The sequence below is a fragment of the Lissotriton vulgaris genome, chromosome 7 (genome assembly GCF_964263255.1).
Source record: "Lissotriton vulgaris chromosome 7, aLisVul1.2, whole genome shotgun sequence".
NCBI lineage: Eukaryota > Metazoa > Chordata > Amphibia > Caudata > Salamandridae > Lissotriton > Lissotriton vulgaris.
This window is the reverse complement of record NC_141695.1, coordinates 1,731,570,547-1,731,597,650: the sequence shown is the minus strand read 5'-3', so window position 1 is coordinate 1,731,597,650 and position 27,104 is coordinate 1,731,570,547.

Here is a 27,104-nt window from a genome sequence, read left to right as displayed (position 1 = left end):
AACCCTTGAAGTTTGTGAAACTCGGTTAGTGTGCACGATGCCTGGCCGTAGTACTTTGTTTAGTTGCTTTAAAAGTTGCGGTGCAGATTCCCGATTGGAGGACTCATGTCCGATACCTCCAGTTGGAACTCCGATATATGAGCTCTATAGTCGCCACGGAGTGGGTCCTATCATTTATAATGATTATTGGATCGCTACACTAAAGATGATGGTGTCCTTAGTTGGCCACCTCATGGTAGTTTCGAAACAGCAATTTTGGATAATCTCGAAGCAAAATTGTTCAAAAGGAAATCTAGGCCGGCCATGTTTGATTCTTTTCGGTTATGGCACAAAGAGTCCAAGCAGAAAGAAATCAAACAGCTTAAGAAAAATAAAAGGGAAGGTATTGTTACAACGATGAGAAATGCAGAGCAGTTTCAGCGAGACAAAGAAGAGAAGGAAAAGGAAGTTTTTGATAGACTACAACGTATGACGGTGGATAAGTGTTATCCCGTTTTACCGTTGAGTACCGAAAAGAAGGGAGAGGAAGTAGTAGAGGACCCTTTGTTGTCCTATCTACTGAAATCACCACCTCCATATGCACAGGATACTACAGCGCCTGTGGTTCCTCTTGTTCCTCAACCTATCGTTCCGGCAGCTGCTGGTCAGCCTGTCGCTGGTCCTGTTCTTCCGAATCCTCTTGTTTCCCAAGCTGTTCCTACTGCTCCACTGTCTATACCTTCTCAGTCTGCTATTCCCGCTACTTCTGCTCTCTTAGCTACTCCTACTGCTTCTACTGCTCCTCCTGCTCCTGTGGTTAGTCCCCGTGTTGTTGCTCCTTTACTTCTCTCCTCTTCCCCATCTGTCCGTAGTCGCATACCGAATGCTGTTGCTAATCTTTAATATTCATTTGGACCTATCCTTGGGTCCGATGTTTCCGATGCCCCTCAACGTCGAAGTCAAATTCCTGGTGGTAGGGAGAGTGATACGTTAATAAAAATGGCGCGTAATTGGATTAGGTATCCCGTTAAAAACACCCCGCGCATAATTTTTGAGACCTTCTCTCAGTTTAATGAGCCCACACAGAGATTCGTGTTTGAGGAAATGTGTAAATGTTTACGAGAAGTGATGGATAATGATGAGGTAGATAATGTGCCGTCCGATGTGATTGAACTTCAGCATCAGTTTTCGAGTGGTATGCTTGTGGGTAGTAATGTTCGACGTGCTGTAGAACATCTTCTATCTTTTCGGCCTACAGTACTACCTCGAGCATTTTTTAAAGACGAAACTGAGGAGTGGATGGCAACACCTGGTCAGTATCCCATGCGAGAAGTTCCCCCAGTATGGATGCCGGGTGATGCTGCTCAAGTTCCACCTATTTTGCCACACTTCCAGAGAGTGTGGATACACCTCCCATGGAAGCGATCGGAAGTTTTGCAGGTGAAACAATCCTTGCTAGACCCCCGTAAAAATCCTGCTGGTTATTATAAAGAGTTATCCCAATTAGTGGATGCTACTATTATGAATCTTGCCGATATTGACATGTTGTTCGGTAACGTAGTACCTCAACCAGTTTGGGCAAAAATCCGTCAAGAGAATCACACAGCTGAGTTAGGTGGCGATTGGGCTGCACTTGTAGCGGCTGACGCATTACAGGTTGGTGGGGCTAAGCCTGAGCAGTTAATTACGGCTCTGCCTCAAAGAATTATTACACTTATGAAGACACTTATGCCAGCAATGAAAGTTAACTGGGATAAATTGTCCGCGTGTAAGCAAAAGAAGGACGAGAGTGTCTCCGATTTCTTTACGAGATTTGAGGAGGCATTCATCGATCATAGTGGTCAGTATATGAGCACTGAGGGAGGTCAGTGATTATTTGTAGATAAATTTGTATCGAATTTGTTGCCTGAACTCAGCAATAAGTTGAAAAACTCTGAAAGTTCGTGGGCTGTTTCTACGTCTGCTCAAAAATTGGCTACGGCTCAATATTACGAAAATAGGAAAAAGGAGGAAAATGATCATGCGGATAAGAAAACAAAAGATCTCAAAACGAAAGTTCTGTTACAGCAAGCGTATCCTCCGCGCTCGAATCAAACTGACTCCCAGCAGCAAAATAGGTCGCAATCGCAGTCTTCTAGGTTGCAGCCGCGTAATGACTCCTCTACGCCGAGATCTATGCTTGGTTATAATCAATGCGCCTATTGTAGAGAGGAGGGCCACTTGAAGTTTAACTGTCCGGTCCCTCGCGACCGAAATAATGGAGGTTCGGCTCGAGGAGGTCGTAGTGGTCCTCAACAGGTTTCACGTGGTAGAGGTCATGGTGTTACTCCAAATCAGAATGAACGTTCTAATAATTCATCTGATTCTAATAATTGCTTTGATCAGCGTGGTTCATCGTCAGGTAGATCTGCACAGTATCATGTGGATGACTGTTACGTCGAGCATGATATTGATGACGGTAATTACTAGGACAGCCACAGACAAAGAGAGGGAGTAGTATCAGTTCCGGTTGATCAGAGAGGGCCTTACGTCGCAGTTGCTACATCGGGCGTAGTTGAGCCTTTTCTGTTGGACACTGGTGCAGCGAAAAGTTCCATCATGCATTCGAAACTCCCTGGCGCACCTTTGTCTGGCTTAACGAATGTTTCCGTTGGATTCTCTGGCGCCCCCGTTAGCAATCCGGTTTCTAGCCCTTTGCCCCTTACAATTGGGCCTCGTAAGCTGGCAGCTTCTTTGATTTTGACTACTGGTTGTGGTGAGAATCTTTTGGGCCTGGATTTGCTGAAACGGTTATATGCGACCTTGTATTGTTCCCCTGCGGGAGTGGAGCTTACATTGGGTCAGAGAGTGATTTCTCCTATGTACTTGTCAACTGATAAGCTCCCACCGGAATTGTGTTCTCTTCCTAAGTCTTTGTTGGCTACGGGTCCCAATGATGTGGGCCTGCTGGACATATCACCCTATGTTGTTCAATTGAAATCGAATGTGCGATTACCACGTATTCCCCAGTATCGTATCTCCCTCGATGGTGAACGAGCATTATTAGCGATCATCTATGACTTGATCGAGAAAGATGTTATCTAGGAAACTCGGGGAAATGTGTGTAATAGCCCTGTGTTACCTATTTTGAAACAAACTGATCCATCTAAGCCTCCTGTGTATCGTTTTGTCATTGATTTACGGGAGGTGAATACAATTGTGATTCCACAATTTCCTGTGGTGCCCGACATTACGGCTTTACTGACTCTGTTCCAGCCTCCGCTTCTTGGTTCTCGGTGATCGGTTTGAAGAATGCTTTCTTTAGCATTACGATTGCTGAGGAAAGCAGAGATCTCTTCGGTTTCTCATTAGGAGGTCGCAGCTTTAGATTTAAACGCGCTCCTCAGGGCTACTGTGAGAGTCCATCGATCTACAGCCAAGCTCTGAAGGGTCAACTTGACGCGTTTGTGTTACCAGCAGGTGCGGCTTTGATTCAGTATGTTGATGACTTATTAGTGGCTGCTGACACTAAAGAGATCTGCAAAACTGCTACCGTATCGTTGTTACAGCATCTCTGTGACTTACATCACAAGGTGTCACCTTCTAAACTGCAATATTGTTGTCAAGAAGTTACCTATCTAGGTCACTTATTGTCAAAGGAGGGAAGAAGGTTGACCCCAGAACGAATTGCAGCGATCGCTCGAATGACTGTGCCAACAACTCAGAGAGATGTGCGTGCCTTTCTAGGTATCACGTCATAATGCAGGCAATGGATTCCAAATTTTTCATTGCTAGCAAAGCCATTGGTAGCCCTCACGTGCAAGGATGTTCCGACTCCTTTGCCATGGACTGAAGAGTGTCAGAAAAGTTTTTCTGAACTGCGTGATGCGCTGTGTTCGGCTCCTGTGTTAGGTACTCCTGTCTACAGTAAGCCGTTTACACTATACGTTCACGAGAGAGAGGGTTGTGCGTTGAGTGTCTTGACACAACAATTTGGTGGTAAGCAGCGTCCATGCGCATATTTTTCCTCGACCTTGGACCCAGTAGCTAGAGCATTGCCGAGTTGTCTAAGAGCGACAGTGGCGGCTGCGGTGTCCATTCGGCAATCTGCAGGATTGGTCATGGATAATATGGTTACGGTGATGGTTCCTCATGCAGTTGACACTCTCTTGAATCGTACAAAAACGCAACACTTGACGAGCGCAAGGTTGTCTGGTTATGAGTTGACGCTTTTGGCAAGCCATATACAAATAAAGCGATGTAATGTTCTAAACCCGGCGACGTTGTTGCCAACTCATATGAAATCAGATGATGTACCACCACATGATTGCTATTTGCGAACTGAGGAAGAAACGAAGGGTCGTGTTGACCTAAAAAACACTCCATTGGCAGATCCCGATGGTACCTTGTATGTTGATGGTTCGTGTTTCAAGTTGCCGAACGGTGATGTGACGACTGCGTATGCTGTAGTGACGTTGAGTACGGTTGTGGAAACTGCGAGATTTAGTCAGAATTCCGCGCAGGCGGCAGAGTTGATTGCGCTGACAAGAGCATGTGTTTTGTCTAAGGGAAAGCTAGTGAATGTGTTTACTGATAGTCAATATGCTTTTGGCATTGCACATGGCTTTGGTCGTCTGTGGAGAGAAAGAGGATTTATGACATCGCATGGTACGAAGATCCAACACGGACGGCTCGTGAACGATCTCTTAGACGCGTTACATTGCCTAAGCAGGTGGCGATTATTAAATGCAGCGTGCACCGAAAGGTGACGGATGATGTTGGTCGTGGTAATGCGTTTGCGGATGAGATTGCTAAAGAGACAGCTAAAAATCTCGCAACCCGAATGTACGTTACGAGTTCAGTAAGGTGGCCTGCAGAGACTGGTATGTGTGAGGACACTGTTGAGAGCGTGAAAGCGATTCAGAATGAGGCCACCGAAACTGAAAAGGCTAAGTGGAAAGAAAGCACGGGAAAGTTAGATGCACACGGATGTTGGATTGATTTGTCGGAAAGTCAGAAGTGGATGTTGCCGGATGCATATGTGCTAGCCGTTGTGACTACGGCACACGGTTTATCACATATTAGCGCGAAAGGTATATGCAAGTTGCTGTCTCCTGTATGGAAGAATGATGGTATCGCTAAGTGTGCTGAGAGAGTGGTTAAGAATTGCATGGTATGCATGATGTACAATCCCGGCAAAGGCACCCCTACGCCACCTTACCATTTTGCTCCTCCTACATGTCCCTTTGAGGTTATCCAACTGGACTTCATCCATATGGAGAGATGCAATAACCTGAAGTATGTTTTAGTGGTGGTTTGTGCGTTCTCTAGATGGATTGAGGCCTACCCTTTGAAAGACAATACTGCCCTGTCTACAGCGAAAGTCCTACTGAAGGAATACTTTCCTCGGTATGGAATGCCACGGATTGTATGGTCAGATAACGGAAGTGAGTTTGTGGGAAGTGTGATGCAGAGTGTGTGTAAGGGCCTTGGAATTCGACAAAAATTCCATAGTGCCAATCATCCCCAGTCAGCGGGTTTAGTTGAAGGGTATAATGGTACTCTTAAACTGAAACTTGCTAAGATTCAAGCTACGACTGGTTTGTCATGGCCTGATGCCTTGCCTTTGGCTCTCTTGTCGACCAGGGCGACTGTACACTCTCGAGTAGGGCTTAGCCCATATGAGATTGTGTTCGGCCGCCCTCCGAACAATTGGGGTGTCCCGAGGCCTAGGGCTTTTGATAGTCTTGAATACCCAATGTTAATCGATTATCCTCATGATCTGACTGCTAAACTGAGGTTAATTCATCAACATGTCTTTGAAGCTCTACCGGCACAGACTGAGGGTCCTGGGCATCGGCTCCAACCGGGTGACTGGGTTGTCACCCGCAACTTCGGCAGGAAGCGCAATTTGGAGCCGAGATTTGTGGGACGTTCCAGGTCCTTCTTGCCACAAGAACTGCAGTTCGTCTGGAAGGCCTGAAAAATTGGGTGCATGCCACCCACACCAAAAAGGTGCCTATCCCTTCGTCAGCAGATTCCTGGGTGAGAACAGGAATCGCCGCAACGGAGACCGAGTCCCCAATAAAATTTGTGCCGTTTAGCGATGCTCAACCTGTAGGAGATACTTCATTGCAGTCAGATACAGTTGTTGAACCATTGGTATTGGAGAACCCAGGGCTTGAACAGTCATCTGATCGATTGGACGCTGTTACACAATCTGAACAATTATTTGAAGAGCAGACTCGCCCTGGAAGAAGCAAATATTTTCTTCGTTCTCACAACAGAGACTAATAAAAGCTTTTACGTTTTTTTCCCTTTTTGAATCCATATTACCCCCTTACTGTCATTTTGAACATTATGAACAATTGCATCTTCTATTAATTCTTGAGTTCTTCTCCACGTGTGTTTTTCCACAGCTAGGAGATTTTTGTATTAAAAAAATTGAATGTTTGATTTAAGAAAACCTTACATCCGGGTTGACCGTAGGGCCGTGCGGGTACTTCCTTCTGTTTAGCAGGTTCCTGACACTAGGTCGGTACTTTTGTTGATTCCTAGGAACTCCTGGGAATTGATAATCGCTACTCAGAAGGAAGTGCGTCAAGAACGTTGCGGACGGTTTTTAGAGGATGGAGTTCTCAAAGTTTTCGGAAGTGGAGAAGACTTTAGCGCAAAGATCTAAACTGCACAGGGTTATACGAACTAAATGCTTTCTGTTTCAGGTGTTCCTGCTGTTCTTGACTGTTTCCATGTTATTGGTGGGTGGAGTGTATTTTGGACTACAGTCGTTATTGCCTTCTGCTTTACCTACTTCTTCTTCTGTACCAAAATCTATTCCCACTGTTTCTCCACATTCCTTTCATCCTCTCCCCCAACACGAACAGGTTAGACGTGCGGAATTCATGAATAACTCCTTCGTCCAGCTTCTTCATCAACACCAGTTGGTGATGAACACTACTAACTGTTGGGTGTGTGGTTTGATGCCACATACCATGGATAGGGGAATTCCATATTTGGTCCTTCCTTATAGTTCCCAGGGGTCAGCTCAAGCATTCCAAACTATGTTCCGTAGCGCACTAGATTCCTACCCCCATCGAGAGCCTCGCACTGCAGATCATGGCCCTGGCTTGTACCGCAAGCCTTTGGCAAGAGCGATTACTGATTTAGATGGAGATATTTTTGATGCATCGCTTATCCCAGAGGAAGAGGTGCGAGCATACAGGGATCTGAGTGAGGCTGAGTATAGCATGTCAGTGGGTGATCGGCAGCCTAGAACTCGTCTCCGATCTGGATCGTACCCCATCTTGGTAATTTCTGCTTGAAGGGTCTTGGCCGGAGTCCACAAGCTCGACTTGGGAGGAGTGCCTGTACTGAAACGTACGTGTTACCAACGTCCTCTTCCCCTGTTCTGTTGACTGCCAAGGGTACATACTTTGTCTGTTATGACCGCGCATATACATGGTTGCCTCGTGACTTCTTGGGCACCTGTTATATTGCGAATCTGTTGCAACCGACCTTTACGGTTGGGTCCGACTATCACAAGACTAGAGTTGTGAGAGGCGTTATTAGCGAAGAGGACACTGCCGGTCAAGAAGCAGGAGACTCCTTTAAGGGTTTCCTGCCATTTTGGGGACCTATGATCAATAGTAGGAACCTGAGACAGTTGACTCGAGTGGTGGAATCGACTGCTAATATAACTGCAAGTGCTCTTGGTAATCTAACAGCAGAGCTTCAGGCGGATAGGCTTATGACGTTGCAAAACCGTATGGTTTTAGACGTTGTTCTTGCAGATAGAGGTGGTGTATGTAAGGTGATCCATTCGAGTTGCTGCATTTTCATCCCTGATAACGCTCCAACTGTCTATCAAGCCATCTCGAAGTTGCATAAGATCTCCGAGTCCATACACGTGGACGTAGGTGATTGGACGCTACTAGGATGGTTTTGGGGCCTAATGTCGACGTGGGGTTGGAAGATTCTGATGATCATTGGGGTTGTTGCGGCAATTCTGTTCACCTGCTGTCTTTGTGTACAGTGTGGTCCTGCCTTATGTGGCCTCTGTGCTACGACGTGTATAAGACGGCCATCTGTTACCAAGGAAGCATTGCTGGACAGAATGATGTTGCAACAACATCTGAATGATCTGATGAATATCGAGATCGACTCTGATATCGACTAGTGCTTGCCTACATGAGGGCAAAAGGAGCGTCTGAGGTTCCGTGACAAATTTAGCGATGTTTGCGACTTGTTCGAATATGGACGAGTTTGGTATCAATGAACCGCAAATGACGAGTTTAGTGGGTGTACGCGTTTTCTCTACACTGCCCTGAACCGTTCGTCTTATTCGTGGGTTTCTCCATCTGAACCCACGGGTTCCATTTTAGATACTGCATCCATTTTGTTTCTTGCCCTCAAGTAGCCCGCGAACGGACACTGTCCGCTTCATGACCCTGGGATTCCCAAGCTCTTGCGGAAGACACGTGTTCCTTTGAGGGTGTCTTTATGATGAGGGGGATGACACTGCAAAGGCAGATGGCCTCGCTTGAGGCTCATCTTGCCGTGCCGGTCTATTGTTTCAGCCGTGCATGCATTAGGCACGAGTCCTTTGATCCTGCAATCGTGCTTCCGATATTGCCCCTACACCCTTTCTCTAGCTGTTTCTGTCTTCCTTGCACCTGTTTCTGTCTCTTCCTTAAACTCGTTTACAGCCTGAATGGAATGTGCGTAATGGTGGGATAACGTACTTTTACAGTTGGGAACCGGTGATGTTACTGTAATTATGTTCCGGGCTCCTGAATACATGAAAGCGACCCTTCGAAGTTTACTGTGGGAACTGAATTGTAACCTTTTGTTCACCATGTTGTGTTATGACCGAAAACTGTATAAAAGGAGCGATCCACTTTACCAATTTGAAGCAATCTCCTAGAACCTACACACGTTGTACTTCTTGTGACTTCTGTGTTCCCTGCAGTAAATAAACCTCGATCTTTGGCGCCGAAGGAAGTGTCCCCTGGCACCGCTGGGCCTTAGAATAGCCCAGTCCTTCACTATTGCACAGGTTTGCCCTACAAAAACAGACTGGACTAAAATTAAAAACTGTTAGAAAAACAGGAGCGAATCTTTAGCTAACATTCCTGCATGGGTTGGTAGGAAAGGTGTAAATACAGCTGGGTGATCTCAGGGGTGCAAAAATAGGAAGCTGTATGCACTGGCAAATTATTGTGTAACTGTTCAAGAATGAATCTCCTTAATCGAACCTGATCCCTTTGCAAATGCAATTGTTCCAACCATGGTCAGAGTTAGGGGGTAGAGGAGGACAAGGAGGTGGCAGGACAGGGGAAAGGGATGGTCCACACAGGAATTCCTGGCTCCCCGTGGGCTAATGGGACACCAGAAACAAGCTTGCCTGTTCCAGTCACAGGGCACCCATGAGTTGATCAAGCAGGTAACCATGATTCTAGGGCAGCTCAGGGGTAGCAGGCTGCTCCATACAAGCTTGAATCCCCCTAGACAACAAAGGGTGTTGTGATAGTGAAGGTGTCTTGTTAAATGTTCAATTGAAAAAAAAAACTGTTGTTTTGCCTGTGTAAAAGTAATTTATTCCAATTCCAATACCAAAGTAAACATTTTCCCGAACACTATAGCTGTTGTGTTAGTGAAAACAGATCACTTGAGGTGTAGGCTGCTGTATTTTAACTGCTGGAGCGGAAACAGGAATCTGCCCAGTTATTACTGTGCTGTCAAAGATAAAAGTTTTGATTCCCTACTATTGGCATATTTAATACTTATTCTACCCACCAGAAAGCCTGGTAAGGAAACACAAGTTTAATGCCTTCAGAGATCTTTCTTGTAAATACTTTATCTACTTGCAGATTCCTCGCCTCTTGGCTCGAAAAACGACCCTGAATTTGACATTGTGGAGACACACAAGTCACCAACATCACCCAAAACTTTCTATAGCAGGTAAGCAAAGAAGGGCTGACCTGGGAGTCACCTAGGTATGTTGTAGTTATGTCAGTTCAATATAACCTTTCTGGCCAATACTAGTACTAATACAGTAACACTCAGCAGCCAACTTTGAAGTACCCCTCTTACACTCACATAAGACATATCTGCTACGCGGCTTGTCCATCACCAGTACTATACCAGCCAACACCAAAGGAACAAGCATGGAATGGCCAAAGAGATCGGGTATATACTGCTGGTCAACCAGAGACTTTAATCTAGTCCACCACTGCAGGTCCCAAATAACTATGGGGCATATTATCAAGGGGTTTATCTCCACTTTTTTAGCTTTAAAAGCCAAGAAAGCTGAGATAAAATTATCTCCCTATTACCTAGCTGTCGCTAACACCAGTTAGCGACAGCTAGTAGGAGATAGCGACCATCTTGGGCCCCACTTTGCATGTCAGTGATATTTATCACTAATGACATGCAAAGTGGGCGTGCCAAGATGTTAGCGACTGGAAACAGTCGCTAACATCGCTATCTCCTATTACCAACTTTTGGAGATATTCGCGCTAAGCGCGAATATCTCCAAAAGCTAACACCTGCCCTGAGCAGTTCTTAGCCATGTTATCCAATGGGAGGTGGATAACATGGCTAAGAGCATTAGCTTGGTAATGCACGAATATCGCTGACTTTTCAGCAATATTCATGCATTGCGGCCGATTTTTATCGCATTTGCGATAAACCTTGGTAATACCAAGGTTTATCTGCGATAAAAATCGCTGCAGTTCAGCTGTAAATTTTTGTCTCTAACCAAGCAATAGCGATAATTATCGCTATTGCTTGGTAATATGCTCCTATGCTCTTTGTTACATCTCACAATGACACTCGTATATGGGTTGATAGTCACAACGCCCATCCCAGCAGATGCCGCCACTTTTTTCCTCTCTCCAACCACGCCAGCTTAGGACCAAAACTATGAACACATTTTTTAGGTCGACAACCCTTTGCAGTAACCAGCTCCATAGATCATGACTTCAATTTCCTGGATTAGCTACAGGAATTTAAAACAGCACATGCACGTGTAAAAGAAACACACCTGGAGGACTGATGTGAGTAGTCGGCTCTTTGGTCTGGAATGCAAAGTGCAACGGGGGGGGGGGGGGGGGAGAAAAATATCCAAGATTTTCTGTTGATTTACATTCTCATCCAAGTTTCTATCATCACTATCAAAGGCCTTGACAGGGACAAGGGAACTTAGCTTCTTATGCCAATGTTGAACTTGATGATGCATTATAAAGGAAAAATGTGTCGGACCGGTGTCTGATGAACAGAGTTGCTGATCAAAACAGTGCAAGAGAAATTATGACATTTAAAATGTTGATGCTTGACTAAAGTAACCCTTAAGTGCAGTAACTTCTTTGCTCATGCTATTTTTGCTCATGGCCTGCTCTTAAGATGTTCTAATCTCTGAAGTGAGCCCGCCATGACACTTCAGACAGATTTTGCAAACCAGTTTTGCTCCTTAAAAATTATTTATATTTCTACTTTTTACAGCTATGTACTAACTGTCATGTAATTACCTATTCCTCTTTCTTGGTAAGAACTGAGTGACATCATCAATATTGGAGCTGCGGTACAGTATAACTGAGTATCTTGACTTGGGTCTGGGTCCCTCTGGGAGTTTGTCTCCATTTCCGAGGGAAGGCCAGTGTACCTGGTCGGTACACTGTGATTCAGACATCATTATTTTTGGCGACACTTTACAGACTGTCCCTAAATGTGGAACTGAATTTTCTGTAGTAGGGGATCTCTGTGTATAGTCATAATCTAGTGCATAGTCCTGCCCATGTGCGTGGACCCCGGAGCAATCAAAAATAATCTCTTAAACTGTCTTTAGTGCAGTCCTGCATAGACACTTAAGATAAAATTAAAGACAAATAATGCAGCCTATACCTACAAGGCTACACTGCCCAGTACTTCAACTAGAAATTCAAAGGATATTCCACCATTATCACATTTACCACAGTCTGCCAAGTTTTACTCACAGAGAAACTTCCCCTTCACAAAATCCTTGGAATGATGGAGAGGAAGGGAAGGACAGACAAGCCCCCATAGGCTGCCTTATGTGTCTGGAAAAGGGATACCGTGCCTTTAAGGAACTCTCCAGAGACCCTCGGTATCCCATGATGCACAGCAAACTCCTTTTACTTTCAGTTCTTTTTTCCGGCTCCTGCTAGCAGGACCCTGGAGCATTGAGCTCTCCCTTTTTGGGTATTTTTCAATTTGTTGGCCCTTTTCAACTGTTGTGAGTGTTTCACTCGACATCTGACTGCTTCTTCCTTTTGCTGGGGTTTTTGGCCAGTTTTGGCAATTTTTCTGTCGAATATGCCAGCTTTGTTCGACAAGTGCCCTGAGTGTTCCAGGAAGAAAGCTAAATCAGACTCTCACAGAGTGTGTATCCTCTGCCTACATCATCTCATGTCCCTGAAGATTGTGAGATTTGCCAATCTTTCTCCAAGAGGAACCTGAGGGACAGGGAGAAAATTCTACTCCAAGCCTGGAGGTAAGGAGACACCAGGACCAAGGTGGGTCTGGGCATGGAGAGACTTTGTCCTCTGCCGTGCTTCGGCCTTTTGGGGGCTCCTCAGTCAAGATAAGGCCAGAAAAAGGCACAGATCTCCATCGACGTCGATGGCCTTGACGTCGGCGTCGAGAGGGATGACCACCATCTGCTCCCCGTCATCCCAGGGCTCTGGGGCGAAGCAACGTTGCCATTTGATGTCAAGGGGACTGACGTCAAGGCCTCGGATGAGGTCGACGTCGAGGACAACATCGACGTCAAGACACTGTCGATGTCAAGATGGGTCCAAGAGGCACCGGCGCTCGACGTCAAGGCGACACCGCCATTCGCTGTCGAGGCGACATCAGCGTTCGACGTCGAGGAGAAGAGAGTCGATGTCGAAGAGACGAGAGTCGACGTCGAGGGATGTATCGATGTCGAGACGTTCTACGTCGAAGAAGGAGTAGTTTCTGTCCTGTAACTCCAGTTCTGTAGTAGGGGTATCTCTGTTATAGTCATAATCTAGTGAATAGTCCCGCCCATGTGCGTGGACCCCGGCAATCAAAAATAATCTCTTAAATTGTCAAAATAATGCAGAAACTGCAAAGACACTTAAGAGAGAATTTAAAGACAAATAATGCAGCCTATATCCACAGGCTACACTGTCCAGTACTTCAACTAGAAATTCCACCAAAAAACACCACACACAACACAGCCTGCCAGTTTCTACCATAGAGAAACTTGCCTCCCCCAGTCAAAGACTCTGGAATGATAGAGAGGAAGGTAGGGACAGACAAGCCCCATAGGCTGCCATTATGTGGCTTAAATAGGATACTGTGCCTTTAAGAGAACTTTCCAGAACTTCTCCCAGTATCCCAGAATGCATAGCAGGTCCCTCTACTTTCAGTTCTTTTTGAAGGCGAAGCACGCCAGACCTGTCGCATTCTTCATATGATGAAATATCTCCACCGGGGAGGAGGGCGGGCGCTTATGACTATAACAGAGATACCCCTACTACAGAACTGGAGTTACAGGACAGAAACTACTCCTTCTGTAGTAGGGGATCTCTGTGTATATTCATAATCTAGTGAATAGAATGGCAAGCCCATCCCCACACCAAAGCGGCGGTGGAGAATAAATACATAACGCCACTACTGTGCGAACAAATTCCGCAGCGAAGCCTGCCCAACCTGAGCTAACCTCCTAAGGTCTTATTAGCCTTTTGATACCACAATTGTATGCAGGACACAATCCACCTAGAGATGGACTGCTTAGAGGTCGCAAGACCCGTCCTGACTGATCCATAATTGATAAACAACTGGTCAGACCTACGAATATCTTTGGTTTTATCCAGATAAAATTTCAACACCCTCCTAACATCCAGGGAATGGAGAGACCTCTCCGCTCGGGATGAAGGGTTCTGAAAAAACGTAGGCAAAGTTATAGTCTGGTTGACATGAAAATCAGAAATAACCTTGGGAAGAAATTTAGGGTGAGTACGCATAACAACCTTAGCAGCATGAAATACAGTATAAGGTTCAGTACAACACAACGCCTGAATTTCACTCACCCTTCGGGCCGATGTAATGGCCACGAGGAACGCCGCCTTCCAGGACAGGTGCTGCAACGAAGCCTTGTGAATAGGTTCAAAAGGCTCCTTCATCAATCTGGACAGCACCACATTCAATTCCCATGAAGGCGAGGGAAGCCTGACAGGAGGGAATACTTTCTTCAATCCTTCCAGAAAATTTTGATCACAGGAATCTGGAAAAAGGAAGTCTGTGAAGGGCATTTCCTGTAGGCAGTCAATGCAGCCAGATGAACCTTAATGGAATGCACATTAAGGCCAGACTGCGCCAAATGTAAAAGGTAAGGAAGGATGACATCTTCCTTACAGGTCATAGGATCATGGTTCTTAGACTGACACCAGATACAAAACCTCTTCCACTTGTAGGCATATGAAGTCCGAGTGGAAGGTCTCTTAGACTCCTTCAGTATGTCCATGCAATCATCGGGCAGATTCAGATGGCCATCTCAGGAGCCATGCCACCAAACTCAAAGACGAGAGGTTGGGGTGTAACATCCGTCCCCCGAACTTCGTGAGAAGGTCCGGCCTGCACGGCAACCGAATGTGAGGAAGGAGAGACCGGTGAAGTAGGTCCGTGAACCACCACTGCCTGGGCCACTCCGGGGCGATGAGTATCATCCGAGCTCTGGACCGGGCCAGCTTGATGAGCACCGCCGGAATCAGGGGAATGGGAGGAAAGGCGTACAGAAAACTGTTCGTCCAGTTGATCCATAACGCATACCCCAGCGTCCCTTGCTGGAAGTACCTGGAGGCGAAGTTTCTGCACTTGCTGTTTTCGGCGGTGGCAAACAAATCTACGTCTGGAGTTCCCCACCTTGCGAAGACTTCTCCTAGTACTTCGTCGTTTATGACCCATTCGTGGTTTTCCTGGACCAGTCTGCTCAGTGCGTCTGCCTGAACATTCTGCACACCTGGTAGATGGGTGGCCGTTATCGTCAGTCCTCTGGCTAGGAGCCAGTGCCAGATCGTCTGTGCCTCCTGTGACAGAGTGCGTGATCTCGAACCACCCTGCTTGTTGAGGTAATACATCGTGGTGGTATTGTCCGTCTGTACAAGCAGAGAGTTGGTCTGGAAGGACGGAAGAAAGGCCTTCAGAGCCAAATGAACAGCCCTGAGTTCCAGGAAATTGATGTGATACGTGGCCTCCATCGGCGACCACGTGCCTTGAATCTGTAGAGTCCTCGAGTGCGCTCCCCATCCCAGAAGAGACGCATCCGTCACGACAGTCTGCGTGGGAATGTCCTTGTGAAAGAGAACCCCTCTGAGGAGATTCTCCGCCGAACACCACCACTTCAGAGACTGAAGAGCATGCAGCGACAGTCGAATCTTGTCGTCCCAAGATCCTTTCCTCTGATCCCACTGGTCCTCCAAGCACTCCTGCAGCGGTCTCATGTGCAGCCGTGCGTGTGGCGTCAGGAAGATACAAGACGCCATCGATCCCAGTAGAGAAGACACCGTCCTCACTGTTGTAGATGGAGTCGTCATAAGAGCCTGAGCCTTCCGAAGGAGTGATAATCGCCGCTCTTCCGAAGGAGACACGCTTGCTGACAGCGTATTGATGGAGGCTCCCAAGTACTGTATGCATTGGACCGGAGTCGGGACAGACTTGGCCATGTTGATGTGCAGCCCCAGCTTGTTCAAGAGAACGCACGTCTTCTGGAAGTGTGCTCGCGCTTCCGAGAAGGAGGATGCCTTGATCAACCAATCGTCCAAGTACGGGTAGACGAACACCTTGTTCTTCCTCAGGTGTGCTGCTACCACCGTCATGCACTTCGAGAATGTTCTCGGCGCAGACTTCAGTCCGAATGGGAGTACTGTGTATTGATAGTGATTGGTGCCGACTTGGAACCGCAGGAACTTCCTGTGTTTGTGTGCAATGGGCACATGGAAGTAAGCATCCTGTAGGTCTATAGCGCATAGCCAGTCTCCCCGTTGCAACTGAGGGTAAATCTGATGCAACGACAGCATGCAAAACTTTTCCCTGCGAATCCATTTGTTTGCCTGCCGCAAGTCCAGAATGGGCCTGAACTCGTTCTTGTCCTTCTTGCGAACCATAAAGAACCTGGAGTACAGTCCTCTTCCTCTCTGAGACAGAGGTACGTCTTCTATCGCCCTTTTCCTCAACGGGATATCCGCTTCCGCCTGAAGCTCGCGCAGCTGAAACTGCGAGCTGACAGGGGGAATTGCTGGAGGAGGGCTGGTGAACCGAAGACTGTATCCATTGCAAACAATATTCAGCACCCATTTGTCCTGAGTAATTTTTCTCCACTCTGCCAGAAAAAATTGAATGCTTCCCCCTACCGGAGTGGGTAAAAGATCCGGGGGAAGTAGGTTCCTAGGGCCTAGACCCAGCCTGGCCCTTGGGGGCTGGGGCCGACTGCTGGCCTCCTCTGCCCTTCTGGCGCTTCTGGAATGGCTTACGGAACTGGTGTTGCTGTTGCGATTGCCCCGAAGCCTGGCCCCGTCCTCGGCTTTGCCCGCCGAAACGCCGTTGGAAAGGGCGGTACTGCTTCTTGGTCTCTTTAGGCCTCTCCAGGCCCACAGCCGTTAGCGTCTCGGCCTCCGCCTTCATGCGGGCCATCTCATCGTCCGCATGTTTCCCGAAGAGGGTCTCACCGGAGAACGGTAGGTTGGCCACCCTCTGCTGTGCGTCCGGTTTCAGGGACGTAAGCCGGAGCCATGCGTGGCGTCGTTGGTTGACTCCGTGGCAAAATCCGTAAGCCGCCAACAGGGAAGAGTCCGCTGCCGCGTTAATAATCTGGTTCGCCACCAGCATCCCCTCACTCAGTACTTCCATGAAGTCCTCACGCTTCTCCCGGGGTAAATGCTCTGCAAATCGCTCGAGGGAGTCCCAGAGGGCGCGGTCGTATCGACCCAACAGCGCCGTGGCACTCGCAGCTTTCATGGAGGTAGCGGAAGTTCCACAGACTTTCCTCCCCGCCGAATCCATCCACCTTGAGTCCTTATCCGGGGGAACCGTGGAGGACGGAGTGGTGGCATGCTGCTTGCGGGCCGCCGTCACAATGACAGAGTCAGGAGGAGGTTCCGTTCTCAGAAAGGCCGGATCCGAATCGGGAGCCCGGTACTTCTTCAGTAACCTTGATGGAGCCGCCCTCGTCACCGCAGGCGTGAGAAACAGGGCCATAGCCGGTTCTTCCAGGCCCGGCACCAGAGGCAGGAGAGGACGAGACAGGTGTTTTTGATGTAAAGTCTCAAAAATGACTGACGTTTTCGGAGTAGGCACCGTTAGGGATATGCCCAACTTCGCAGCACCCCTTAAAAGGACGTCATGGAACGCCACCAGTGTCCGGTGACCCCGATAGGGTAGGAGAATAGTCCCTGGTCCCAGAGGACCTCGTGTGTGAGCGAGATTCGCGCCTCCTATGGCGGCGTCTCGACCTCGTGGACGATCTTCGTCGCGATCTCTCCCTTCTCCCAGATCGAGAGCGAGACCTGCCCGCCCGTGGCCACTCCGTCGGTTTTTGTGGAGGGGTCTTCCTTGGCTCCTCACGGGGTTTAGGTTTTGGGGTCCCCTTAGGAGGAACAGGCAGAGACGGCAGGGAAGTGGACCTCGGAGGAGGAACCTTCGGCTGCGGGGTGGGCCCATGCGAAGGGACCGGAGGTGGTGGAGGGTCTCCTGAAGGGAGTGAAGGTTTGGGTGGAGGGTCCTCCTTAGGAACAGGAGGAGGCGTCGGAGTCCTGGGCCGAGATGGTGTGTACACCTCTGAGTACACCGAGCCCGGTGACCCTTTAGGCGAAGGGTGCGGAGAGCCAGCCCCATCAGCAGGTGACCGCTTCCTCTTGCGTCCTCCACTTGAAGCAGCATGACTACTGGGACTAGAATCCCTCTTGCGCCGTTTTGGAGAGGTTGACCGACTCCTAGACGCTGACCGCTGTCTGCTGGACGCAGAGCGTCGCTTTTCTGGCGTCGAACGACGCTTCCTCGACTCCGGCGTCGATCGCCGTCTCCTCGGCGTCGACCCTCTTTTCCTCGGCGTTGAACGTCGACTCCTCGACGTCGAGCGGTCCGTCCTCGACGACGAACGACGCCGTCGTCTTGATGCTCTCGACGTCGAGGAGCCCCTCGGCGTCGACCGGTGCCTCGACGCCGATCGACCGTGTCGCCTCGACGGCGATCGACGGTGTCGCCTCGACGGCGAGCGTCGATGCCGCTTCGACGGCGAGCGTAGATCCTTGTCACTTCGCCGTCGGCGTCGGTAGGAAGACCTCGACGAAGACGATGACGTAGACGGTGGCTTCGACGGCGACTTCTCCATGATCTTCGACGTCGAGCCGTCACGCCGTCTCGACCCGGAGCCCCGGGGAGAAGGGGAGCACACCGCCATCATCCCTCTCGACGTCGTCGTCGATGCAATCGACGTCGACGGAGACCGGGACCGTTTGCTGGGCTTCCTGCCCCTGGGGAGCCCCCCAGAGGCCTCAGCAGAGGCAGAGGGAACCTTCCCAGCCTGCCCAGACCCACCTGCAGCCTGCAGACGCATCTCCTCAAGGCCAGAAAGCCTGATCTTCAGTCTGTCCCTCAGAGTCCGAGCAGAAAACTGCTGGCAGAAGACACAAATCCTCAGGGACATGATCTTCAGGGAGGCACACGATGCAGACCTCATGGGGATCACTCTTGGCCTTCTTCCTCCCACATGCTGGGCACTTATCAAAAAGGCCAGGCCTTTTAGAGCCCTAAAACGCCAAAAACAGCACAAAAAAGAGAAAGAGAACACCAAGAAGTAAACTGCAACACTTTTAGAACTCAAAAGTGCCAAAATATCCAATAAACCCTTGAAACAAGGGAGAGCTCAGTGACAGGGTCCTGTAAGCAGGAGCCGGAAAAAAGAACTGAAAGTAGAGGGACCTGCTATGCATTCTGGGATACTGGGAGAAGTTCTGGAAAGTTCTCTTAAAGGCACAGTATCCTATTTAAGCCACATAATGGCAGCCTATGGGGCTTGTCTGTCCCTACCTTCCTCTCTATCATTCCAGAGTCTTTGACTGGGGGAGGCAAGTTTCTCTATGGTAGAAACTGGCAGGCTGTGTTGTGTGTGGTGTTTTTTGGTGGAATTTCTAGTTGAAGTACTGGACAGTGTAGCCTGTGGATTAGGCTGCATTATTTGTCTTTAAATTCTCTCTTAAGTGTCTTTGCAGTTTCTGCATTATTTTGACCACTTAAGAGATTATTTTTGATTGCCGGGGTCCACGCACATGGGCGGGACTATTCACTAGATTATGACTATACACAGAGATCCCCTACTACAGAAGAGATCGACGTGGAGGAGAGATAGGTCAGCGTCAAGGGGGCGATCAAGGGCCAGGACTGTGTCCTCTGCCTCTGTGTTAACCCTGTCTTCTGCATCTAAGAGCCCACGGTCACGGCGGCGCCGGCGCTCAGCCTCCAAAAGATCGGCCTCTAGGGCATCTTCGTCAAGGCCTGCGCAGGAGAAAAAGAGGAGAATGATGAGGTCTTCGGACTCTGAATACTCTCAGGCCTACTCACCTTCGAGGCCCAGGACTCCTACGCCTCCTCCATTACCTAAGGAGAACCCTCCTCATCCTCCTACGCCTCCTCCTCCTCCGGTTTCCGCTCATCAACCTCCCCTTCCTCCACCGCGGCCTGCTCCGCGGTCTCTATCTCTGCCGCACTTCCCGTCACCACCTACGAGGCATCCGCAACCTTTGGTTCCTGTCCTGCCTCTGCAGTTGCCGCCTCCTTTAAGACCAGTGGATCGCTCGAGGCCTAGGAGGTCTAGGTCACGGTCCAGATGTAGACACCAGTCAAGGAGTGAACGTCGCTCTGCAACGCGGTCTAGGCTTTGCCACCAGGGGACAGGTCAAGGTCCCGTCATACGGATTCTTCCAGCTCCAGGGAGTACTCACCCACATTAATGGACTCCCCGGTGCGAGGGTGTCAACGGTCGATGACATCGTCTCGTTCCAAGAGGTGCTACTGAGAGGGGCAGCAAAGCTGGGGATTAATATGACAGTTTCCATATCATCTATGTCGGTGATTTTCAAGACCCTACACAAGCGGCAGCTGTCTCTACCCTTGTTGCCCTTGGTGCCGGGACTGGAGGAACCAGCGATGGAGCTCTTCTTGACTCCGGCGTCAACAAAGTCTGCTCCTTCCCGGCTGCAGAAAAAGTATAGGGCCCCAGACTCCGATCCGTCGTTTCTCAGATCGGACCCGGTACCTGATTCGGTGATCGTCACTGCGGCCAGAAAGCAGCAAACTACTGCCCCGTCATCGACGGTGCCTCCGGATAAGGAGAGCCATCTGCTGGATTTGGCAGGATGAAAAATCTGCGGTACGGCGGCTACGTCGATGAAAGCCGCTAGTGCCACGGCTCTCTTGGGTCGGTATGACCGGTCTTTATGGGAGTCCCTGCAGCAGTTTCTGGAGCACCTTCCTAGGGACAGGAGGGAGAAATTCCAGGAAATCATCAATGAGGGCATGATGGTATCCAACCAGGTTATCAGCTCAGCTGCAGATTCCTCTCTCTTGGCCGCTCATGGATACTGCCACGGGATTAATGCCATGCCTGGTTGCTCTTAACATCGATGAAACCAGAGGCACAGCAGAGAGTCGCCAATCTGCCGTTCTCTGGCTCGACGCTTTTTGGGAAGCATGCGGATGATGAGATGGCCCGCATGAAGGCGGAGGCGGAGGCGGAAACCCTGACGGCTGTCGGGTTGTAAAAGCAGAAAGAGCAGAAGAGGGCCTTCCGTCCCTTCCAGAGACGTTTTGGTGCTCAGGGAAGAGGCCAAGGTCGTCAAGCTGGCCAGCAGCAACAACAGCAGCAGCAGTACCAGCGAAGGCCCTTCCAGAAGCGCCAGAGGGGCAGGGGTGGCCAGCAGGCCTCAGCGATGCCTAAAGGCTCGGCCGGGTCTAGGCCCTGAGGTTTTAGTTCCTCCTCATCCGTTTCCCGCTCCGGTGGGTGGAAGCATACAAAATTACTTGGCAGAGTGGAGAAAAATTACTCCGGACAAGTTGGTGCTGAATATTGTTTGCAATGGACACAGTCTTCTTTTCATCAGCCCGCCTCCAGCGATTCCATCGGTTTGCTCGCAGTTCCAACTGCGCGAGCTCCAGGTGGAGGCCAATACCCTGTTAAGAAAAAGTGCGATAGAAGACCTTCCTCTGTCCCAAAGGGGAAAGGGTCTTTACTCACGGTTCTTCCTGGTGCGTAAGAAGGACAAGAACGAGTTCAGGCCCATTCTGGATTTGCGACAAGCAAACAAATGGATTTGCAGAGAAAAGTTTTGCATGCTGTCTTTGCACCAGATTTATCCTCAACTGCAGCGAGGAGACTGGCTTTGCGCAATAGATCTACAGGATGCGTACTTCCATGTGCCCATTGCACAGAGAAACACCGGAAGTTCCTGCGGTTCCTAGTCTGTGCCAATCACTATCAATACACCGTACTACCGTTTGATCTGAAGTCTGCACCCAGGACTTTTTCAAAATGCAGGGCTGTGGTGGCAGTGCACCTACGAAAGAACAATGTGTTTGTCTACCCTTACCTGGACGACTGGTTGATCAAGGCCTCCACCTTCCAGGAAGCCCAATTGCACTTCAACAGGACGGCCATCCTGCTGAACCAGCTGGGGTTGCACATAAACATGTCCAAGTCTGTCCAGACTCCTGTCCAGTGCCTACAGTACTTGGGAGTCTCCATCAATATGCTGTCAGCAAGCGTATCTCCTTCAGAGGAGAGACGCTTATCGATCCTTCGGAAGGCTCAGGCTCTCATGGCGGTTCTATCTACAACAGTGAGGACGGTGTCTTCTCTTTTGGGGTCGATGGCCTCTTGCAACTTCCTCACGCCTCCACATCAGGCCGTTGAAGGAGTGTCTGGAGGATCAGTTGGACCAGAAGCGGGGGAGCTGAGACGACAGGATCAGGCTGTCCCTGCATGCTCAACAGTCCCTGAGGTGGTGGTGCTCAGCAGAGAATCTCCTCAAAGGGGTTCCATTCCACAAGGACATTCCCATTCAGACTATTGTCACGGATGCATCTCTCCACGGCTGGGGAGCGCATTCAAACCATCTACAGATCCAGGGAACGTGGTCCCCAGTGGAATCCACGTATCACATCAATTTCCTGGAACTCAGAGCTGTTCACTTGGCACTGAAGGCCTTTCATCCGTCCTTCCAGACCGACTCCTTGCTTGTACAGACGGGCAATACGACCACAATGTATTACCTCAACAAGCAGGGGGGCTCGAGATCGCGCACATTGTCACAGGAAGCGCAGGTGATCTGGCACTGGCTGCTAGCCAGAGGACTGACGAAAATGGCTACTCATCTGCCAGGTGTGCAGAATGCTCAGGCGGACGCACTCAGCAGGATGATTCAAGAAAACCATGAGTGGGTCATAAACGACGAGCTGCTCGCAGGTTTCTTCGCCAGGTGGGGCACTCCAGACGTGGATCTGTTCGCCACAGCCGAAAACAGAAAATGCCGAGACTTCGCCTCGAGGTATTACCACTTGGGACTCTGGGGAACGCGTATGGGTCAGCTGGTCGAACAGCTTTCTGTACACTTTTCCACCCATTCCCCTGATTCCGGCAGTGCTCATCAAGCTGTCCCAGTCCAGGGCACGGATGATCCTCATTGCTTCGGAATGGCCCCGACAGTGGTGGTTCACGGACCTGCTTCACCGGTCTCTCCTGCCTCACCTGCGACTGCCGTGTCGGCCGGACCTTCTCACGAAGTTCGGGGGGCAGATGGTGCACCCCAACCTCTCATCATTGAGTTTGGCGGCATGGCTCCTGAGATAGTGCAATATGGCCACCTGAATCTTCCGGAGGATTGCATGGAAATACTGAAGGAGGCTAAGCGACCTTCCACTAGGACTTCTTATGCTTACAAGTGGAAGAGGTTCTGCATCTGGTGCACGTCTAAGAACTATGATCCGACGACATGCAAGGAAGATGTCATCCTTCGATACCTTTTGCATTTGGCTCAGGCTGGCCTTTATTTCCATTCCATTAAAGTTCACCTAGCAGCATTAACTGCGTACAGGAAATGCCCTTCAAAGACATCCTTCTTCCAGATTCCTGTGATTAAGGATTTTTTGGAAGGATTGAACAAAGTGTTCCCTCCTGTTCGGCGTCCTTCGCCTTCGTGGGAGCTGAATATGGTTCTGTCCAGGCTGAGGAAGGAACCTTTTGAACCTATTCATAAGGCTTCACTGCAGCACCTATCGTGGAAGGTGGCGTTCCTCGTGGCCATTACATCAGCCTACAGGGTGAGTGAAATTCAGGCATTGTGTTGCCAGGAACCTTATACTGTGTTACATGTTGCTAAGGTTGTGATGCGTACTCACCCCAAGTTCCTTCCTAAGGTAATCTCTGATTTTCATGTGAATCAGACTATCACTTTACCTACGTTTTTTTAGAATCCTTCATGTGAATCAGACTATCACTTTACCTACGTTTTTTTAGAATCCTTCCACTCCAGCGGAAAGGTCTCTTCATTCCCTGGATGTCAGGAGGGTACTGAAATTCTATCTGGATAAGACCAAGGATATTCGTAGGTCAGACCAATTGTTTGTCAACTATGGGTTGGTCAGGACTGGTCTTGCTACCTCTAAACAGTCCATATCTCGATGGATTGTGTCCTGCATACAGTTGTGTTACCAAAAGGCTAATAGGATTTTAGGAGGTAAGCCTAAGGCTCATTCCACCAGGGGCAAAGCGGCTATAACGGCTTTGCTACGTAATGTTCCCATTGCAGAGATCTGCAGGGCGGCCACTTGGAAGTCGCTCCATACCTTTGCCAAGCACTACTATCTGGACTCTGATGCCAGAGCAGATGCTCAGGTTGGGCAGGCTTCGTTAAGAAATCTGTTTGCACAATAGTGGGGTTGTATTTTTTCTCCACCGCCGGGTTAGTTGTGGGGATAGGCTTGCTATGCTATTCACTAGATTATGACTATACACAGAGATCCCCCACTACAGAAGGAGTAGTTTCTTACTTGTAACTCCAGTTCTGTAGTAGGGGTATCTCTGTTATAGTCATAAGCGCCCGCCCTCCTCCCCGGTGGAGAAATAGTACTGAAATGTATGCTACAGGCCTTGCTATATACACCTTCAAAAAGAGCTGAAAGTAAAAGGAGTTTGCTGTGCATCATGGGATACAGAGGGTCTCTGGAGAGTTCCTTAAAGGCACGGTATCCCTTTTCCAGACACATAATGGCAGCCTATGGGGCTTGTCTGTCCAACCCTTCCTCTCTATCATTCCAAGGATTTTGTGAAGCGGAAGTTTCTCTGTGAGTGAAACTTGGCAGACTGTGGTAAATGTGATATTGGTGGAATATCCTTTGCATTTCTAGTTGAAGTACTGGACAGTGTAGCCTTGTTAACCCCTTCGATGCTCATGACGAGCTCAGCTCGTCATGATGCACGGTTGAGCTGTGCTGATGACGAGCAGAGCTCGTCATGAAGAAGGGGCTTTTAAATAATTCAGCACTGGAGGAAAATTGCTCTAGCAGCCAAGGTGTTAATGTCAGGCTGCATTATTTGTCTTTAATTTTCTCTTAGGTGTCTATGCAGGACTGCACTAAAGACAGTTTAAGAGATTATTTTTGATTGCTCCGGGGTCCACGCACATGGGCGGGACTATTCACTAGATTATGACTATAACAGAGATACCCCTACTACAGAACTGGAGTTATAGGTAAGAAACTACTCCTTCTTCGACACTGTACGTTTTGAACCAGCTTTGGTCTGCTCTGTCCGCATCATCCGGACTGGAGAGGGTTTAAGATGTGTTTGATATTGTTTTACTCTCTTGCACTATGTCTTACACCTGCTTCCTATGTACTCCTGGAAATTGTTGCGTACGCTCTTCTATCCCCTTCCATTGTTGTTGGGCTCTCTGCATCCAGTCTTATCTGATATTAGGTCAAAAGGCTCTAGATATCATATTTAGTGGACTAGCAACTACAAGAGTCCAACTCAGTATTTCTTCTCTCTTAAGTGTTACTACCTTCGATTTTTTAACACTTTCCCTTTGCAAGGGATTTACATTTTCCAGTGGAAACAAGATGCTTCCTGGCCCTCTTCCAGCTGCATTCCATGTGCTTCAGCTGCTACTTTAAAAACTGTAATAGAGTGTTAAATCCTCTGCTGGTGACCCCCCCTGCATGGATGGGTTTAGACCACTTCTTGTGTTAGATAAGTGTATTATGCAATAGATTTGCTCCATCCTGATCTCTTGGTGCCTTTGCCCTTCCTCGTGGCCATACTTATGTGTGTCGGATTGACCGGCGTGTGTACCAATGAGTCTCTTCTTATTGTATTTCATGTCCTATTTAATTGGAATTTAGTATGATCTTAAAGCATGTTCTAAAGGTCTGTAATAGAAAAAAATACTATTCCAGCTCTAAGGCCGCTCCGATACCTCCTTTTGACTTCTGAAGAAAGATATCTGTTATTGGGTGAAGGGGCCTCCTTCTCCTGTCTTCCACTGTGATTGCCTTTCAACAGTAGTTTCTTTAGTTTATCCATACTAATGTCTTTGCTCCACCCAGAAGGATTTTTATGTGCACTCTGGCAGTCAAGGGTTTTCTCGGAATCAGATTGTTTGGCTCCTAATACTTATCCTGAAGCATGGATATGCTTTTGCTTCCCCCTCCACCCCCCATGTCCTCAGGTAAGCCCAAGCTTTCCATGGGAGGATGTTTATTATATTTCATGCCTACAATGGATTTTTGTGAAGTAGCATAGTGAACCCTACGCTGTCCTTACCCTTAAGTATTGGGCTTAAGATAAGGTTTCTGTGATCTGGGGCCTTATTAAACATAGGGCACAATTTCCCTGTTTCCGCCACAGCGCTCCTTAAAGCAGGTGCGCCGCGAGCAAACAGGGAAAGGGCACCCGATTTCATTGAATGCACCGCCCCCCGGGGCAGCCGCTAAGTCGTGCTGCACTTGGGACCGCCCATTCAGGTGAAACACAGAGTGGCTTTGAAGCAGCCGTTCCGTGTTTCACTGGAAAAGTGGCAGCCGACCTGCACTTTTAGGAGGCGAGAGAGATCCCTTGCAGGAGGCTGCAGTGAGATACTGCACCTGCCTGCAAGGGGATGTCTGGGTGACCCCCTTTCCACCCTCCGGAGGACTACCATTAGGGGGCGCACTGACAGCCTCTTTGCCTCTGCGCCCGCATCTGTAATACGGCGCTGGTGCAGAAACAAAGGGAGTACCTCATTTCCATGGGGCCACGCCCCCATGCAAATGAGGGAACACCCTCTGCGGATAGCGCTGGTGCTATATGTACGCCGTCGCTATCTGTATTACAGAAAAGGCTGCAGATGCTTGTGTGCCCCTTTCTGTAATACCAAAGTGCCCCGGGGGCGTGCAAAGTGGGTGCTAACGCCCATTGCACCCCAGGTCACTTCTGTAATACAGCTCCAGAACTGTGGACCCAGCCATGTCACTAGGGGAGTGCTAATGAATGCCTTCCGGGGGGTCTTTCAGCCAAGCCAGAGCACGTCTAAATACGAAGGATGACCCAACATGAAATGGAGCAAGTGTCTGCCTTCCTTGCAAAGCCCACAAAGAGCAGCCCATCCACTCTCCCCTGCCGGGTATGGTCTAAGTAGTATGCAACTGGTCACTCGAGCTCTCATCTCTTCTCCTCCTTGGTGAGAAAAAGGGAGGAAAGAAAGCTGAAAGAGACTGATTGGGCTGCATGAAAGGCCAAAACCACCTACAAGTCATGTGGGGTTAGCTAAACAAACGTGACATAATGTCTCAATATACTGATGTACAAGCTGCACTTGGTACAACCTATGTTACGCCCTGTAACAGAATTGCTAATTTGTTCTTGTATAAAATAAATAAAACATGTTGAAATTAAAAAAAATAAACACAACATTTACTTCCCACAAAGAAATATAACAAATAAAAAGTAGAAATGCACAAATTCTGAGTGGGAGGAAATACGAAAACAAAGCCATTACATTAAAATGATACCAAAGACCACCTAAACAGCAAGGACTGATCAGGTAGATACATGAAAGCAGCCATGTAGCCCT